This window comes from Stomoxys calcitrans, chromosome 4 (assembly GCF_963082655.1).
Source record: "Stomoxys calcitrans chromosome 4, idStoCalc2.1, whole genome shotgun sequence".
Taxonomy (NCBI): Eukaryota; Metazoa; Arthropoda; class Insecta; order Diptera; family Muscidae; genus Stomoxys; species Stomoxys calcitrans.
This window is the reverse complement of record NC_081555.1, coordinates 123391510-123410715: the sequence shown is the minus strand read 5'-3', so window position 1 is coordinate 123410715 and position 19206 is coordinate 123391510. Positions and strand designations below refer to the sequence as shown.

Genomic DNA, 19206 nt, shown 5'->3' with positions numbered 1-19206 from the left:
ATTTGCGCCATATTGCAGAAGTACGTCTAAGGGCTAAACTTAACTCACTGTCCCAAATTTCGGCGACATCGGGCAATAAATGCGTCTTTTATGGACCCAAAGCCTTAAATCGAGAGATAGGTCTATATGGCAGCTATATCTAAATCTGGACCGATTTGGGCCAAATTGAAGAAAGATGTCGAGTGGTCTAACACAACTCACAACAATAATTGTGGCTTTTATGGGTCTAAGACCCTAAATCGGCGGCTATATGGGGGCTATATCAAGATATAATCCGATATAGCCCATCTTTGAACCTAACCTGCCTATGGACAAAAAAATAATCTGTGCAAAGTTTCAGCTCAATATCTCTATTTTTAAAGACTGTAGCGTGATTTAAACAGACAGACGGACGAACATTGCTAGGTCGTCTTAGATTTTTACGCTGATCAAGATTATATATACTTTATAGGGGCGGAAATGGATATTTCGCTGTGTTGCAAACGGAATGACAAAATGAATATTCCCCCATCCTTCAGTGGTGGGTATAAAAATTTCAAAAATTTTGTCGTTAGAAAAAATTTTTATTGAATTTTGGTCTTTAGAGAAAATTTCATTAAAATTTAGTTTTTTTAAAAAAAGTTTTTTGAAATTTTGTTATTAGAAAAAAATTCTTTAAAATTTTTGTTTTTAGAACAATTTTCATTGAAGCAATGTTCCTAAAAGTTTTTTTCTTAAATTTTGCCTTTAGAAAAATTTTTTTAAATTTTTTCTTAGAAAAAATTTTATTAAATTTTATCTTTAGAAAAATTTCATTTGTTTAAAATTTGATAATTTGAAAGTTTTGTCTTTACAGAAACTTTTACTGAAATTTTGTCTTATGAGATTTTTAAAAAAGATTTTATTAAAATTTTGTCTGTAGAAAACAATTTCATAGAATAATTTTATATTAAAAAACTTTTATCAAAATTTTGTCTTCAAGAAAAATTTCATAGAAATTTTGTCCTTGGAAAAAATCTCATATAAATTTTGTCTCTAAAAAATAATTTAGAGAGGTTCCCGACTTTATCCAATATTGTCTTTACAGAAATTTTCACTGAAATTTTATCTTACGAGATGTTTAGAAAAAATTTCATTACATAAAAATTTCTTTAAAAAAATTTTATTAAATTTTTTGTGATTACGAGAAAATTTCATTGAAATTTTGTTTTTTAAAGAAAAAACTAGCTAGCATAAATAAAAATGTTGGGGGACTTGGGCCCGGTAGCCTACCCCCCTGGCTAGGTCTCTGGCTCAATTTTGCAATAATGTAGTCATTTGTCAACTGATTGTCTTGAAAATTTTATACATATAATACTCTAATAACTGCTAACATTTTTGTTAAGTTTTATAAAAATCAGTTCAGATTGATTTTTAACTTCCATATACATCGCCCTATTTGCACTTATACAGCTGTTGTTATCACAATTTGAACATATTTGCTACACATTTAATACAAATGCTATAATAACCTATCTTAAAACATTCGCCGAGGTCCATCAAAATTGCTTCAGAATTTTACAATATATAGCTCTCAACTGGTACTTATAGGCCTTAGCCAAACCCCCAGAGGTCTTTCTACGCTTATGCTTACAGGGTATTATATAGTTGGTACCGTCCGACTTCTGTCTTTCCTTACTGTTTTTTGCATAAAAAGACTTCATATTTCAGATAAGCACTCAAAATTCGTTTTCTCACACCAAATTGTGGCTAATTACAAATTTTGCCCAAAATCGGCCCATAAACAAAAAGTGTATATTTTGGGCTCTCTAGGGATTAGCATACATCAATACATACATATAAGATTCCTTGTACACATTTATAAAAAAATCCTCAAAAAATTTAAGTAACCCGGTATAACGGCTTACTCTCTTTCCATTCTTAATAAAAAAACTTCTTCAGTCTTGATAATAGTGTACATTCCACGACGAGTTAGTTTACACTGTCCATTGGAACGGATATTGTGGAGGCCTTACATTTTTACGACCTTATTGCAAAAGAGAAGATAAAAAAGTAGAAACGATGAACATGTGTTGATGTACACTTATGTTCTCACTCCATTTCATGAAAGAATATCAGAAGTAAAGTTTCATTATTGCCGCATGTATGAAGGCAATCAATTAAGAATGAATTAAGTTTGTCGCGTCATGGCCAATACTCACTTCATAATAATAATAGCTTGTTTCATGAGAAGTGAAGTACTTACGATGATAGTGGATCATAAAATTACAAAATCCATTATGATAGATTTTGTAATCATGTGTGTGAAATATTTATTTATAGGCGAAATTTGCTTTTTATCATACCAAAATGAAAAACTCGAGGGTATTCGTAAGTGTTAAACTGAAATTCAATACTTCTATTATGTATTTCAAATCATAATTGAATGGAAGCCAGTTTGGTCCATTGTGATATCCAGGTGAGAAGGAGTTGTAGGAAAAGAAGTTATTAGGTGTGAGTCCGAATATTTTCAGCCCTAATCTGAATAACAATTCCCTGGGAGTTTGTTCCCTACTCCCTTTTCCCTCATTCTAAATAAACTTCGAAAAAGGAATATATCTCCCAGGGAAAAAAGTGGGTATTCTGAAACGAAATAAAAGGGAGGATGAGACGATAAAACTTGGGAAAAATTCCCCAAACAAACAAAAAGGGAGCTAGGATAAAAAATTATGAATTTAATTGTTTAATAAAACAATTAAAAAGGCGTTAAGTTCGGCCGGGCCGAACTTTGGATACCCACTACCTCGGTATATATGTAAGCTACCTTTCATCAAAATCCGGTGAAAATTGCATGCCTTATGCCCCATAGCAGCTATATCGAAATATGTTCCGATTTGGACCAAATACTTAAAAGTACAAGTTTTTGTTCAATTTTGTACAAGAAAATATTGGTCTTTTTAGTAGCTATATCTAAAAATTAACCAATCTGGACAATATACGACACGGATGTCAAAAAGCAAATTTCAGGATCCGATTATAAATGCGCCTTTTATGGGGCCAAATCCTTAAATCGAGATATCGGTCTACTTGGCAGCTATATCCAAATCTGGTCCGATTTGGGCCAAATTACAGAAAAATGTCGAGGAGCACTCTTCCGAATTTCAGCGAAATCGTACAATAAATGCGCCTTTTATGGCCCCAAAACCAAAAAACGAGAGATCGGTCTATATGGAAGCTATATCCAAATCTGAACCGATCTGAGCCAAATTGGCGAAGGATGTTGAAGGGCCTAACACAACTCACTGTTCCGAATTTCAGCAAAATCGGGTAATAAATGTAGCTTTTATGGGCCTAAGACCATAAATCGGAGGATCGGTCTATATGGCAGCTATATCCAAATCTAGACCGATCTGGGCCAAATTAAAGAAGGATGTCAAAGGGCCTTACACAACTCACTGTCCCAAATTTCAGCAAAATTGGATAATAAATGTGGCTTTTATGAGCCTAAGACCCTAAATCGGAGGTTCGGTTTATATGGCAGCTATTGGGTTGCCCAAAAAGTAATTGCGGATTTTTTAAAAGAAAGTAAATGCATTTTTAATAAAGCTTAGAATGAACTTTAATCAAATATACTTTTTTACACTTTTTTTCTAAAGCAAACTAAAAGTAACAGCTGATAACTGACAGAAGAAAGAATGCAATTACATAGTCACAAGCCGTTGAAAAAATTTGTCAACGCCGACTATATGAAAAATCCGCAATTACATTTTGGGCAACCCAATACATAGGTTTCAAAACATGTGGTTTATATTTTAATAATCTTAGACCCATATTTATAAGGAGTTGTCGCTAAGTGGCACTTCGGAGTCGGATATTTTAAGGGGACCCTTACTTAAATGCTTGAAGGGACCCCTATAATTAAGCTTAAAGTAGAATCGGGCGGCACTCAATGATATGCAAGAAGTCTTCTGCCTGTTTCTAAATGGAATATTCGTGGGCAATTTTTCAAAAATACTTGGCTTCACATTTGGCAGCAGCCGTTCCAACCATGGTTGGTGCTCCAAGAAAAGCGCCCGCCGCCTTGAAATGTCGATTAGATCTTCAAGTACTAGCTCCATAAAAGTAGGATTTTAGATGAGGCGTATCATGCAGACCACCACAGCATTTATGACGACGAAAGAGAAGCAAACCTCTATACTATAGACTAAAGCCTTCTGCCCAAGAACGATCCGGTAGATTCAGCCACCTTAACTCCTTTTGGCAAGGGAAAACGCCAACATGCAGGATGTGTGCCCCGGCACGGGATAGCTGTGAGCACCACACAGGCCGGAACGTTGAGATCCGATTTGTGTAGTGTTCACTGCTCTCGCCAGAAGCTTAGCTACGAGCTACCGGGTGCGTCCACAGGTTGCGGATAGTGGAATGCCCCATATGGAGTAGCAGCAACGGCATTCGGGGACAATCATCGGTATCGTGCGGAGAGTTTCAGTGAGAGATCGGGCGGCACCAGCTCTTGCACAAATACTGAGTGTCCATGATTCTCGTTATGACAAGGCGAGTTAATGTCGCCTTTAAATAACCAATGGCCGGCGATCGGTCCTTTGGACCGGAAGGAGCTTGCTCACCTGCAGGAGCTTGACGTGGATTGCCACATCCACATGAAAATGTGGCTTCAACAACACGACACAAGACCTCTCTGGAAGCATCTCATTGTTGGATGAACACGGAACGTTTCTATCGCAACACAAAAATATGGTGACAAGCTGTAGGCCATAATTGTGCACTATTAAAAACAAACATTACAAAAGCAATACTAAACATGTTTGTAAACTTTTTTACCAATCTTTATAAGTTCGTTTTGCTCATTTTTCCATTTTATGTTAATTTTTCCAAAAATTAATAGTCAAATATTTAGCCAAAATAAAACAGCTGAGGCAAAACAGCTGTTTTCGAAAATTCGAAATTCTCTCTCCCAATTCAATCAGAATAGGTGGCAGAAATTTATTCCCAGGGAGTTGTCAGAATTGGGAAATACACACATATAAATGTCTGTGTGAAATGATTACCTATATGGATATGAGAAGAACCTTCTTTCCAAGTTGGAAAGCTTGTGTCCGTGCAGATCTATGCATGAGACAAGTTCCCCGAACCACTCGCTTTCGTCCTCATGTGGAGTTCTAATGCGCCATAGAGCCACTTGTGCAGTGCCTATTGCTGAAAGAATGCAGTTCGTCCGCCCTTTTTTTGTTGAAGGCAGGCCAGAGAGTCATGGCCATCCGTTATCTACAATATATATAGAATCTCTCTCTTTACCATATTCTCCACTAGGTTTGGCATAGTTTATTAATGGATTTTACAAACTCCGCCAAGCACTTCGACTTCATTGTCCTCAAATTGAAGGCCCATAGCATCGCCATACTGTCCACATAAATTCAAAGTTTTTCGAACTCTTAAGATGCTATTCCGTATGGGTCTGGGTGTCAGGTAGTCGAAGACCTTCCTTAACATTTCCTCGGCATCCATAGTATTTAGGATGGAACTATGACCATATCCGTCTTCTTCCTTCGCTTAGATCTTTCAGTGAAAGTGCAACTTGGAAGCACAGTTCTTGTGCACCCTGCGGTGTGGATCTAAGCGCCCTTTACATCAAGGTGATCATCTTTGGACAAACTCTTTACTTTTTACCAAATATTCTTCTGCCGACGTAGAAAGCTCATTATCCTTACGTCTTTTTTTCCTTTGTATTCCTTTTATTCCCCTGAATATGGATAACAAAAATTTAACCATCCCTGAATTCCGGGCACTTAACGCCATACGAGGACTGCTATATAAATTTCTGGCGTATTTTTATAACCAAAATTGGTTTTCTTGTTTTTTAAAGTATCCTCCATCATGATTGCACTATTGCATACGCTCAAACCAATTGTAGAAGCACTTTTTCTACTCCGATTGAAACTCCTCCAAAAAATTTTTATTGAACACTTCAACAACGTTTTCCGGCGACGAATATCATTGGCCACGCATTTTTATCTTTATGTGCGGGAATAAAAAGAAGACATCAGAGTTGTACAAATAAAACGCTTGCTTGATGTGTAAGACCTCGCATTGTCATGGTGAGCAATGACAATGACACCCAAGTCTTCTGGCAATCAAATTGTGATGTACCACTCAGAATTGACCGCCTTTCATTGCTCAAGCAGAACAGTCACTACATGGCCAGTTTTGCCGAGGAAACCATTTGCGACCATTTGCTTCGAAATGCTTCTTCCACGAGACACTTTCGTTGGGTTTGTCTCGACTTCGAAGACCCACACTGTCGATTTTTGCTTTGTTTCGGGCTTATACACATATATCCACTATTGGCCACCTGTGACAATATTATAGACGTATTTTGAAGCACTCCAATCGTATTTTTTCTTTGCACTAATCGACATGAATCTTTTTTGAGCGATTGTCAAATTGTTCGAAATCCAACAAGGATAAAACTTTTTACGACAAGGTGTTTATGCAGTATCGTATGTATGGTGGTGGAAGAAATGCCCAAGGATGCCTTTATCTCACGGTATGTCACGGCAGATTTTTTATTAGTTGTTTTTCGATTCTATCCCACAGTTTGACGGAATAGAATGAATATACTGGGTAGTCAGAATGAGGGCAACGTAGCAGTTCTACGACTGAAGAACAACAGACAGCAGGAGCCGATGGGTTACCAACAGAACTATTTAAGATCAAAAGCGACAATCTGATGAGGCATATATATCAACCCTTTTATTCTATTCTGAGTACGGCTAATGGATCAAAGAGTCTGTGATAATTATGTGAATAAGTACGTTAATTAGATAAATGTTTGTTGTTTGTTTTTCGGCTTGTGTGGTTATATAGCTTAATATTAACATTGTTTGGTTTTTGTTTGTCTTCTAACGTTGCACCCTAATACTCAAGTATGAATATCCATCCATGTTTGGTTTCATGTTTAATTACTTAAACAATTGACAACTGAGTGCTTGTGCCATATTGAAAATCGCTTAATTCAATCAATGGAAAACAAAGTACAACAACTATAAACTGCAACGAATTGAATATCAATTTGTGACATTTTCCATAATAAAATGAAAGAGAGTTTAAAAAGCAAATATCAAAAAAAAGTAATAATAACAAACAGCGGACGATCACTCGCCATGTTCAACAACAAACCATTTGGGCAGCTAGCACAATACTATGTTGATCGATCCCCCTCCCCAAAAACCCCCCCTTTACACAAGCAATAAAAAATAAATCTCTCTGAGTATGTACTTATTCAAGTAAGTACTCCCACAAACAACAACAAATGACGATTGGTTGGCAGCCACCATAATACGTTCGTGCTCATTTCAACTATTCATATGGTAGACACTCAGTCTTATTGTAACTTTCGGTCTGATAACATGTGTTCGGTAAGCTAAACGGGAAATCAACAACGGTATTCGGCTTTGTTTTGTAGTTGTGCATAGTGGCCGGTTTTTTGCTGCATTTGTTAAACAAAACAAAAGAAAGAAAAATAGGGAGAGATAGTGAACTAATACATGTTTTTTTGTATCTGAGGAGCAACAAACAACTATTTTTCTTGAAAAATTTAAGTGTGTATGTCAGTATAAGAGTTTTGTAAATTCTTTGTTAGAACGAAAAATAATCCGTCTACAATTCTGCCACAAATCATTCTGCTTTTGATCCACTTACAACAACTACAACATCGCCAGCATTAGTAGCCGTCGTAATAACAACAACAATAAACGTACACATATTTTATAGTTGTTGGTATTTGTGATAATAACAACAACAATGATTGACTGTGTATCTGTGTTATTGAGTGAGTGAATGCCTCTCTGCTCATTGACATTCTGAATCATCTGTTTGAAAAAAAAGAAATGAAATGAGAAACAAGAAATAACAATGAAACGTAACGAAAAATAAAAAAAAAAACAGTGGGTATGTTCGTTGTACATAATAAATAAAAAAAAAATAAAATAAAAGAAATAAGTTTCACCCATAATTGATAAAATAAAGAAATTATTCTTTATAGCAGGGAAACTGAAGTAAAAAAAATCATAATCAAGACAAACGATAAGAAATTGGCCAAATTTTGGATGAGAAGTCAAGCAGTTGACATAAATCCCACTCTCGTTAAGTAGAAAAAAGAGCCATTAGTATGCCATTAGCAATGTATTGTTGAATTAGAAACAACAAAAAAAACCTTCAAAACCCGCTTCAATTGAAAACGTGAGAAGTGTTTTTGAATTAGAAGAAGAAGCAGAGTTAAAACTAAAAATCGCTGTCACACGAGTTACACTGAGGTGGTGGAGAGACCCACTTAAGAAACGAGGTAATTAAAATGAAGCAGTTTCAACATTCTTCTTTATTATAGGTAAAAATTTTTATTTTACAATCTGCTCCATTGCACATGCATGACAGACATGCCATTTTTTGGAACTTGTGAAAAATATTGCCATACCACTGGTTTGGTTAAAGTCATTTAAACTTTACTAGCCATTTAACACATTTATCTTTGATATTTTCATGTTTTTGGGTCAGTACTGAGCTATGCGAATTTTACCAAGTTTTTTTCTCCATAAAAAAACAATGAGTTTCGGGGAGTAAATGTCGTCTTTGATGTGGAAAAATTATAGGATTTTCCGTTAGAATAATAGCAAGCATTAACAAATTAGTTGATCATGATATAAGAGGAACAAGTGAAAGGAATATATCTATCTACCTTTGAGGTTACCAACTAATAATTTCTGAATATTCGCATCGAAGAAAAATGCTTAAACGAAAGTAGAACCTAAAGGAAATCGGTTACTGGTAGCTAGTGCGCAAACAACATATGTTCTATAGTCTCCTTTTCTCCGACAACCATACAGCTCTTGCAAAATCGTTATAAAAGCCACATTTACTATCCGATTTTGTTGAAATTTGAGACAGTGAGTTGTGTTAGGCCAGTCGAAATCCTTCTTCCATTCCACGTCGGTCCAGAAATGGATATAGCTGCCATATAGGACGATCTTTCGATTTAAGGCTTTGGGTCCATAAAAGGCGTATTTATTGTCCGATTTCGCCGTCATTTTGGGACAGGGAGTTGCGTTAGGCTCTTCGAAAAATTTCTTCAATTTGGCCAAGATCAGTTCAGATTTGGATATAGCTGCCATATAGACAGATCTCTCGATTTAAAGTCTTGGCGCCATAAAAAGCACATTTATAATCCGATTTTGCCGATTAGGGTTTTCGACATCCGTGTCGTTTATCATTCAGATCGGTCTATATTTGTATATGTCAACCAAAAAGACCAATACTTTGTTCTACAAAATTGAAAAATGACTTGTACTTATTAGACCACTCAATATCCGTGTCGAATTCGGTCCAAATGGGACCATATTTCGATATAGCTGCTATGGGGGCATAAATTATGCATTTTCACCGGATTATGACGAAAGGTGGTTTCCATATAAATCCGAGTTGGTGGTTATCCATAGTTCGGCCCGGCCGAACTTAACGCCTTTTTACTTGTTTTTCTTTGTCCTTTTTCAAACAAATTTCAAGGCCTTACGTGGCCGGAGCGCCTCTTGGCAGACCCTTAAAGCTGGTCACCTCGGCGTTTCGAAATTTTATTCGTAATGAACTCGTTAACACCTCAGCTCTAAACATTAAAAATTTCAAAGAGTTTTATCTGGACGTTCCAGCAGATTTTTTATAAGTTTTTTTTGCAGGTTTTTTATTACCTTTTTGTTTATATTCTCCACTGTGTAATAAAAGTTCAAATTGATTACTTTCTCAAAGTTGTAGTTCCCAACTTCCTCTGTTTTCTCGAGTTTACAGGGCGCTCCGGCCATTGATACCATGGACTTTGTTTTATCTCAATTTACTGTCAGACCAACTTTAACTGTTTGTTTTGAGACCTTTTCAAAGACGGTAGCATGATACCTTATCACACTATAAGACATCTCCCTGTTTGATACGTTGTTTGGTACTGAATTTTTCGAAGAGATGATTTCCTTTTTGAATTGAGGAGGGTGTGTTAGCTAGCATCGTCCTGCAATGTAGTGTATTTTACAGGAGTACGAAATCAGATATGGCTTGGGAGGCTTTGTAGTAGACAAAAAGACTGTAGTGTCGATATTTTTCTCTTGAGTATTTTTAGAATTTGGCAAAGTGTGAATATACTTGTTCTATTTACCGCCGCATTGGTAAAGTCTAATAAATTCGTTTATTTTAGATTTTAGCCTCTAATACAATGTGTACACTCGAAGCTAGTACGCGACGGAAAAGAAATTTAATCCTCTGTAGTTGGCACATACCGACTTGTTTTCGTTTTTTGCGTATGGGTCATATGTAGTACGCTGAGGTTCCAATCGTTGGGCATATGCACATTCCAATCATTGGATATAGCTGCCATATAGCATTCTGTTATGATTCCCAACATCGGAGCCAAGTATGGTCAAAATCGGTCTATAACCTGATATAGCTCCCATATAAACCGATCTCCCGATTTGACTTCCTGAGCCCCTCGAAGCCGCAATTTTTGTCCGATTTAGCTGAAATGTCGCACATAGTTGTTGTTGTTGTAGTAGCAGTGTGTGGTACACTGAAGCGGCAGCCCTTGCCGATGAAGGAATTCATCGGGTCAATCCGGTACATACAACCGGCTGCCACATAGTATTCTGTTATGGCTTCCAATAACATATGCCAAGTACGGTTCAAATCGGTCAAGAACATGATATAGCTCCCATAAAAACCGATCTCCCGATTTGACTTTTTCAGCCCTTACAAGTCGCAATTTTTATACTATTTGGCTAAAATTTTGCATATATTGTTCTGTTATGACTCAAGAACTGCGCCAAGTACGGTCCAATTCGGTCTATAACTAGATATAGCTCCAAGATTTAGCCTGGCCGAACTTAGCAGGGTTTTGCTTGTTTTTGCTACATTTTCGACGTATGTATAATACGTCGGAAATGTATGTCATATGCGTCAGAGTTTCCGACAGGCTTTCTCTGCTTCCAACTGACTTGGTTACATTTGGTTTTATTCGGTCTATGCATTGATGTTGCTTCAACATAAATCGATCTCCTGATTTTTACTTCTCATTTTCGTTAGAAATATAGGTGATGGAAAATTAACGATATGAATGTTGCGTGTATCGATAGTTTGCCAGCTCTAGTTTGTATTGTATTCGTTATGCCATAATTAAAAAAAAACTAATGGGAGTTGTTGTTTTTGCACATTATAAATAAATACTTTGGGATGGATATTTCTTATCGAGTCTTGTACCTGGCAGCAATTTGTCTGTTGCTCTAATTATTTTTGTCATTGGACATACCAGCATTTTCGTACCTAAGGCAAAAGTTTTAAAATTGTCACTTACGAAAATCTCTTTGCTCAGTCACAAAAAAAATTAATTTTGTATGCGTCTATTTCAGAGACGAGCACACAATTGCGCACACAATTGTAAATATGTGCAAGCTAATGGGCTTGCTTGGGATTATTTTCTTGTGTATGTACACAGTAATGTGCAACAGCGTAAGTATTTTTGCCCATTACTGATCTGTACGCCCAAATACTCACCCTTTCTCTCTAGTAGAAGAGACTTACTTTACTTTAATTGGTTATGACAGAATATTTGTTCCACTAGCCGAACGTAGAAAATCTCCGACACCAAGTTCGAGGTGTTTCCCACCACTTGATATTTCCAATGGGCTTTTGGTCTTCCCGGTTTGCGTGTATCACCGTGTTTGCCTTCAAAAGACTTCTTTGCTGGAACTTCTTCATTCATTCTGACAACATGACCTAGCTAACGCAGCCGTTGTATTTCGATACATTTAACTATGCTATAGTCGTCATACAGCTCATACAGCTCGTGGTTCATACGTCGCCTATATGTTTCATTAACGCAAACTGGTCCATATATTTTACGAAGAATCTTTCTCTCAAATACTCCTAGCACTGCCTGATCTGCTTTCAAAAGTACCCATTTCTCAGAACCAAATAACAACACGTGTAGTAGCAGTGTCTTGTAAAGTGTAATCTTCGTCTGTCGAGAGGTGGCCTTGTTTCTAAACTGCTTACTTAATCCAAAGTAGCATCTGTTTGCCCTGGTGTCATTCATTTCGGTTACGGCGGTGTCGAGGTGGATAAAGTTGCTGACTATCTCAATGTTGTGGTTCCCAACTTTCCTCATTTTCTTTATCTGCTCGGTTGTACAAGGCGTTTTGGGAGTTGAAACCATCCATTTCGTCTTATCTCCATTTACTTCCAGACCCATTTTCACTGACTGTCTTGCAATTCTTTCGTTAATTTCCCATCATCTATATTTCATACGAAAATGAGAAGTAAAAATCAGGAGATTGATTTATATAGAAACAATATCAATGCACAGGCCAAACAAAACCAAGATTAATAATGTCAGATGGAAGTCATGAGAGATATCATTGTACTATTGTTAGCCTAATCGAATGAAATTGCGCCCTCTATAGGCGCAATGCATCTTTTAATTTTGCAAAAAAAATTACTTTTGCGATAATATCCATCGGATAAATATCAATCGATATTCAGTCGAAAAATTAAATATCGATAGTATCGAAAATGCCTTCGATAGAAGGGCAGCTCTATATTTAAGAGATCACACTATAGGTTGTCTCCTGTATGAAACCTCGTTTGAACGTAAAGGGGTATCGAAAGTGGCTTTGTAGTCAACAAAGAGATGCAAGACGCTGATTTGTGCTTCTCGGGTCTTTTCCAGGATTTGGCGCAGTGTGAATATCTGGTCCAGGGTGGATTTACCAGGTCTTAAGCCGCATTGATAGGGCCCAATTATCTCATTTCTATGTAGTTGGACATAGTATGCTGAGGTTTCAATCATCGGGTATGCATTCTTCTAGCCAGATTGCGTAGATAAGCTGATGCATACGCCTTATCAGCGTGTCGCCTCCGGTCTTAAATAGTACAGCGGGTAACCCGTCGGCTCCTGCTGTCTTGTTGTTCTTCAGTCGGGTCACTGCTACTTGGACCTCATTCTGACTAGGAAGTAAACATTCTATATTGATTGGTTTTGCGGTATTCTCTTCGCCGCCAACGTTCGGACACTAGCAGTTGAGTAAAATGTTCTTTCCATATCCTCAGCATGCCATCTGTGTTAGTTACCAGATTTCCTTCTTTGTCTCTGCAGGAGGATGTGCCTGCACCAAAGCCATCGGTTTAATGTTTAATTCTTTAGTAGAATTTCCGGACTTCATTCTGGCTCCTGTACATCTTAATTTGCTCACACTCACCATTATATCATTGGAACAAGGAGTGCTTTCATCAGTTGTGTCAGTCGAGTGGAGTAAGCCGCTGGCAACTGTTGTGTTTGCAGCTTTTCAATGCCGAGCTTCCGTGCAGTGTCAAATCGTACTTTCCTCGCCATGTTCAAACTGCTCAAAGTAGGAGGGACACAAAATTATAATTATTGGTCTAATAAACGAATAAACGTTTACGGCTATCGGAACCGGTTTGACAGTTAAGAGTTTTTGGTTTTACAGCAAAAGAAAGGACCTTTTTCCACAGGTTTATGGCTAACGTTTGATATGTTGAAGCGTCATAAAAGTATTTCGTTTGTCGTAAAAATTTCTTAAACGTTTTATTCTTTTGCATGTGTGAAAAGCTATGCTACGGATAACATGGCAAAAGCTACTGTCACAACCTAACATAAACTCTTTATACATATTAAGACTGTTTTAGAACAACGAACACGATTACTCTTAGTCGGATGTTTTTATATCAACTTAATGATTTATTATATGGTTTGCCCTTCGCAGAACGATTATTTATAGAAAATTACAATTAAGCACAATAACCGTTGTCAGGCATAGTTCTCTTGTACATTGGATGATTAAAATGTAAAGAATGTTAAAAAAATCAAGTTTAATAGGTCATAATGGCTGGCCGTCCAATGCTGTACTGAAAGCCCAACCCAGGCATGTAAATAGCAAAAACAACACCATGGGCTTGGTTTGTGAAAACCAATTTCATCATGATGCTAAATGGTATTCTTTTCTGCCGCACCATTGCGAATGGGGTCACAATTAAATTTCTATGTTCAATATTTTCCACCACATTGTGGTTTTTAATACCAATGGCGAATGAGTACTTAAATGCAAAATATTTTAAATTTTTTGTCAATTTCAAATTGCCTACCCGTAACCACAAAATTGTCCAATGTTTAAGCAAAATTTAAACCTTTTCGCCCAAATGTTTTTTTTTCTCATTGGAGCTAAAAAAACATTTATTGCGAATTATAATGGAACTTACTGTGTCAAGAGAAATTACAAAAAAAAAATGATTTTGATTGCGATGACATTCAGAAGTAAACATTAATTTAAAACACGTTTTAATGTTTTAATATTAGCGTTTATTGAACGTTCTATAAACTTTGGGAAGTCAACAATTTTCTCCAAATTTATCCGTTCGATTTTGTTTTGTGTAGGTATGTGAGAGTGCTTTATTGGAGATTCATATTGTTTTTGACCCAAATTTATTTTTGGAAAATGTAATTTATCATCGATTTAGGATTTAACACTTGTGTATGTGCGTTTTGTTTTGAAAAACTTCAAAAGTTATTGTAATTTTAGGGAGACACAAAACTAAATTAATTGTTTTAGCTGCTTTTGAAATTTGAGTTATGTTTGTTTAATGAAAATATAGATAAATTTCACTAACAACACATTTATTAGAGTTAATGAATTATACTGTCAGGGTTATGAAACAAACAAGTAAAAGCGTGTTAAGTTCGGCCGGGCCGAATCTTGCGAACCCACCACCTTGGATTCTGCTAAAAATTTATACAAAATAAATTAAGTTGTAGGGTATACTATCTACATACCAAACTTCTGTCAAACCAGCAAAAATTAAAGCTTCTAGGAACCGAACATATATGATCGAGAAACCGGTTTAAATGGAAACTATATTAGGTTATGGTATATATGATCGAGAAACCGGTTTAAATGGAAACTATATTAGGTTATGGACTTATTTGGACCATATTTTGCACAGTTGATGGAAGTCGAAAAAGAAAACCGCATACAAAATTTCAGCCAAATCGGACAAAAATTTCGGTTTCCGGGGGCTCAAGAAGTAAAATGGGGAGATATGGGGCCTATATCAGGTTATAGACCGCTTTGAACCGTACTTGACACAGTTATTGGAAGTCATAACAGAACACTACATGTCAAATTTCAGCCAAATCGGACAAAAATTGCGGCTTCCAGGGGCTCAAGAAGTGTAATCTGGAGATCGGTTTATATGGGAGCTATATCAGATTCTTGGCCGATTCAGACCGTACTTGGCACAGCTATCGGAAGTTATAACAAAACACTATATGCAAAATTTCAGCCAAATCGGGCAAAAATTGCGGCTTCCAGGGGCTCAAGAAGTCAAATCGGGAGTTCGGTTTATATGGGAGCTGTATTTAATTCTGAACCAATATGGCCTATTTGCAATCCCCAACGACGTACATCATTATAAAGTATCTGTGCAAACTTTCAAGTGGCACGCGTTCAAACGCTATCGTGATTTTGACAGACGGACGAACGGACATGGCTGGATCGTTTCAGAATGTCGAGACGATCAATAATATATATACTTTATGGGGTCTTAGACGAATATTTCTATGTGTTACAAACGGATTAACTAGATTAGTATACCCCCATCCTATGGTGATGGGTATAATGAAAAGCCATATAGTTCGCCGGAGCCGAATTTTTTACACTTTTATGTACTACAACGTTGATGGTTTCTCCTGTATTCTGAAGTATGATTTTTGTACCCTTCACCATAGGATGGGGGGTATACTAATTTCGTCATTCCGTTTGTAACACCTCGAAATATGCGTCTAAGACTCCATAAAGTATATATATTCTTGGTCGTCATGACATTTTAAGTCGATCGAGCCATGCCCGTTTATATGTCTATCCGTCCGTCCCTCCGTCTGTCGAAAGCAGGCTAATTTTCGAAGGAGTAAAGCTAGGCGCTTGAAATTTTGCACAAATATATCTTATTAGTGTAGGTCGGTTGGGATTGTCAATGGGCCAAATCAGTCCATGTTTTGATATAGCTGCAATATTAACCGATCTTGGGTATTGACTTCTTGAGCATCTAGAGGGCGCAATTATTATCAGATGTGGTTGAAATTTTGCATTTGGTATTTCTGTATCCCTTTTAAAAACTATACTAAGTACGGTTAAAAACGGTCCATAATTGGATATCATATATACCTATCTTGGATCTTGACTTCTTGAGCCAATAGAGGGCGCAATTCTCATCAAATTTTGCTGAAATTTTGCACGTGGTGATTTGGTATCACTTCCAACAACTGTGCTAAGTATGATTTAAATCAGCTCATAACCTGATATAGCTGCCATATAAATCCATCTTGGGTCTTGACTTCTTAAGGCACTAGAGGGCGCAATTTTCTTCCGATTTGGCTGAAATTTAGCATGAAGTGTTTTTTTATGACTTCCAACAACTGTGCTAAGTATGGTTAAAATCGGTTTATAACCTGATATAGCTGCCATATAAACTGATCTTGGATCTTGACTTCTTGAGCCACTAGAGGCCACAAATCTTATCCGATGTGGCTGAAATTTAGCATGAAGTGTTTTGTTATGACTTCCAACAACTGTGTTAAGTATATGGTTCAAATCGGTACATAACCTGATGTAGCTGCCATATAAACCGATCTGGGATCTTTACTTCTTAAGCCTCTAGAGGGCGCAATTCTTATCGGATTTCGCTGAAATTTTGTACAACGGCTTCTCCCATGACCTTTAACATATGTCTCCAATTTGATCTTAATCATTCTATACAAACAGCTCCCACATAAACCGATCTTCAGATTATGCTTATTGATCGCCTAAAAGGCACAATTCTTAACCGAATGGAAATATAACCCTTTTCTTTGTTTGGCTTAAAAGAGATACCGCGCAAAGAACTCGACAAATGCGATCCATGGTGGAGGGTATATAAGATTCGGCCTGGCCGAACTAATCACGCTCTTACTTGTTTATATTGTATAAATGAGGGCAATATTAGTGCAAAAACAGAGGATGACTAGCAGTGTCAGATTTTGGCATCACAGCGCACGTGGCTATAAATAAATCGAAGTCACGAAAACAAATCGATCATGTTGCAATTGACGGTAAACATTTATCTATAGTGTTGAATGTACTATAGATAGAATAATTGCCTACAGGCAAAAAAGCTCAAACCAATCTGAAGGTAGGGAGAAGCGTAGGTACACGCAAAAAAATTTAACGTTTGTGACTTTAACGACAAACAAAATAATTTTATCACGAAGTTTTTCTTTAATTGTAACCGTGTAATGTTTCACTTTTACATATCAACGTACGCCATAAACGTAGCATTTTTAATCGTAGTTAACTTTGTTTATTGTAAACCCTGTAGCAGCATCGCCTACTGTAAGAGGAAATTTCTTTTGTTGTAAAACAAAAAAATCTTTTATTGCAAAAGTGTTTTGTTAGCCGTAAATAATTATCGTTTGTCGCATCAATTATTATTCTCTTGTGTCTATCCTGCTAGAGAGAAAGGATGAGTTTTTGAGCGTATAGACCAGATGGACAAAAATACACTATTGCATATTACTGTGCACGTACATAAGAAATTAATCCCAAGCAAAGGTTTGAGCTTGCATTTAATTACAATTGTGTGCTCGTCACTGTTATAGACCCATTCTCGCAAACAAAGTTTTTTCCTTATTTGTTTTGACTGAGCAAAACGTCAATATATTGAGCGACTCGGTCGAATGCGGATGGTATGTCCAAGAGTAACGGACACACGGTTGCTACACGCAAAAAATAAAACGTTTGGGACATTTTTACGGCAAACAAATGTATGGAGAATGAAAGGTATTGTCAAAGTAATATAGCTTTATATTTGTCACAAATTCTTGTAGGAATTTATACCAAAATAACATGTACTTTCATACAAAATCCAACGTTTTTCACATAAACAAAGCCAAATTATTTTTTGCGTGAAGGTACAAGAAAACACAACAAGAATTTCCTAAGGCACATACTTTGTATGGTAATATTTACGCGCTCGGCTTTTGTGTGTGAGGGGCGTGGCTTGGAAAACAATTAAGGATTTTGTAAGTAGAACGGCATTCCAAACTTAGATTTTCTTTTCCAACGTTACTTTTTTATTATTTAGAGCTAACAACAAGCTGATTACTGCCTTAGGTGTATGTCGATTGGGCGGAATTATATCCGCACCCTCTTTTTAAGCTAACCTAAGCGATAAAGAAATGTTCATCCTAAAATAGGTAATAAATGTGCGTAAACAATAACTCCCATAAGTAATACCTTCAGGTTTAGTCTAACTTGTCACGCTGAAGAACATGAAACAATTTACGGCAGTACAATGCCAGAAATTAAAATGAAGAAGATAAGTAGCCAACATGCACGACAATAATGGGGGCCAGGCGGGATGTAGAAGTTCTTTCAAAACCGCTCCACAAGAATGGCGTAAGGACTTAGGTTACGTTAGGTTGAAAAGAGGATGCAGATATTAATACGCCCCATACCACAATGGACATACACCTAAGCCAGTAATCGACTTGTTGTGCGCTCTAAAAACTATAAGGTAACCTCTAAAAAGAAAATTTTAAGTTAGGAATTCCATGCTACTTACAAAATCCTTAATTGTTTTCAATACCACCTAATTTGGTTCATGTCTGATATTGTGTCTCCACCTAAGTACCGGTATCTTTTGGACGCGAAGGCCGTCTCATTATCTCCCCCGCATGCCCTACACATGCTATTACATTCGTCGCCCACTCCCTTAACTCGGACTGCGTCTACTCGAAATGCTTCGGTTTAACCAAGTTTATTGACGGCAGTTTTCTGGCCTTCACCGCCAAATCGTCTGCCCTTTCATTTATCCTTACTCCGTTATGGTCCGGCACCTAAACGATGTCGATTTTGCCATCCTCAGAGAAAGTGTTAATCTCCTTCTTACACTGCAAGTCTGTTCGTAACCTTACCGTCCTGGTTGCTATAGCCCTTATGGCAATTTTACTGTCGGTAAAGATGTTCACACTCGACGTCCTCGCGCTAGCACTACACCACTTCCTGCATTCCGTGATCGCCCGGATCTTCGCCTGCAGGACCGTATTATGCTCAGGCAGTCTAAAACAGATCTCAATCCCTGGGTTCTCAATGTAAACCC

At 37.0% G+C, this 19206-nt stretch overlaps 1 protein-coding gene across 6 annotated transcripts in view; it reads left to right on the top strand.

Moving 5' to 3' along the window:
- Positions 1–7373: 7373 nt before the first annotated feature.
- LOC106095980 (uncharacterized) overlaps positions 7374–19206 on the top strand; it is a 108398-nt gene continuing 96565 nt past the window's right edge. For 3 of the 6 annotated variants that reach the window (XM_059366927.1, XM_059366926.1, XM_059366925.1), the window contains exon 1: positions 7374–8317. The gene's annotated coding sequence lies outside the window, so the exon portion shown is untranslated. Of the gene's footprint in view, positions 8360–19206 lie in introns of all 6 variants that reach the window. The other 3 variants (XM_059366922.1, XM_059366924.1, XM_059366923.1) reach the window with 3 other exon arrangements.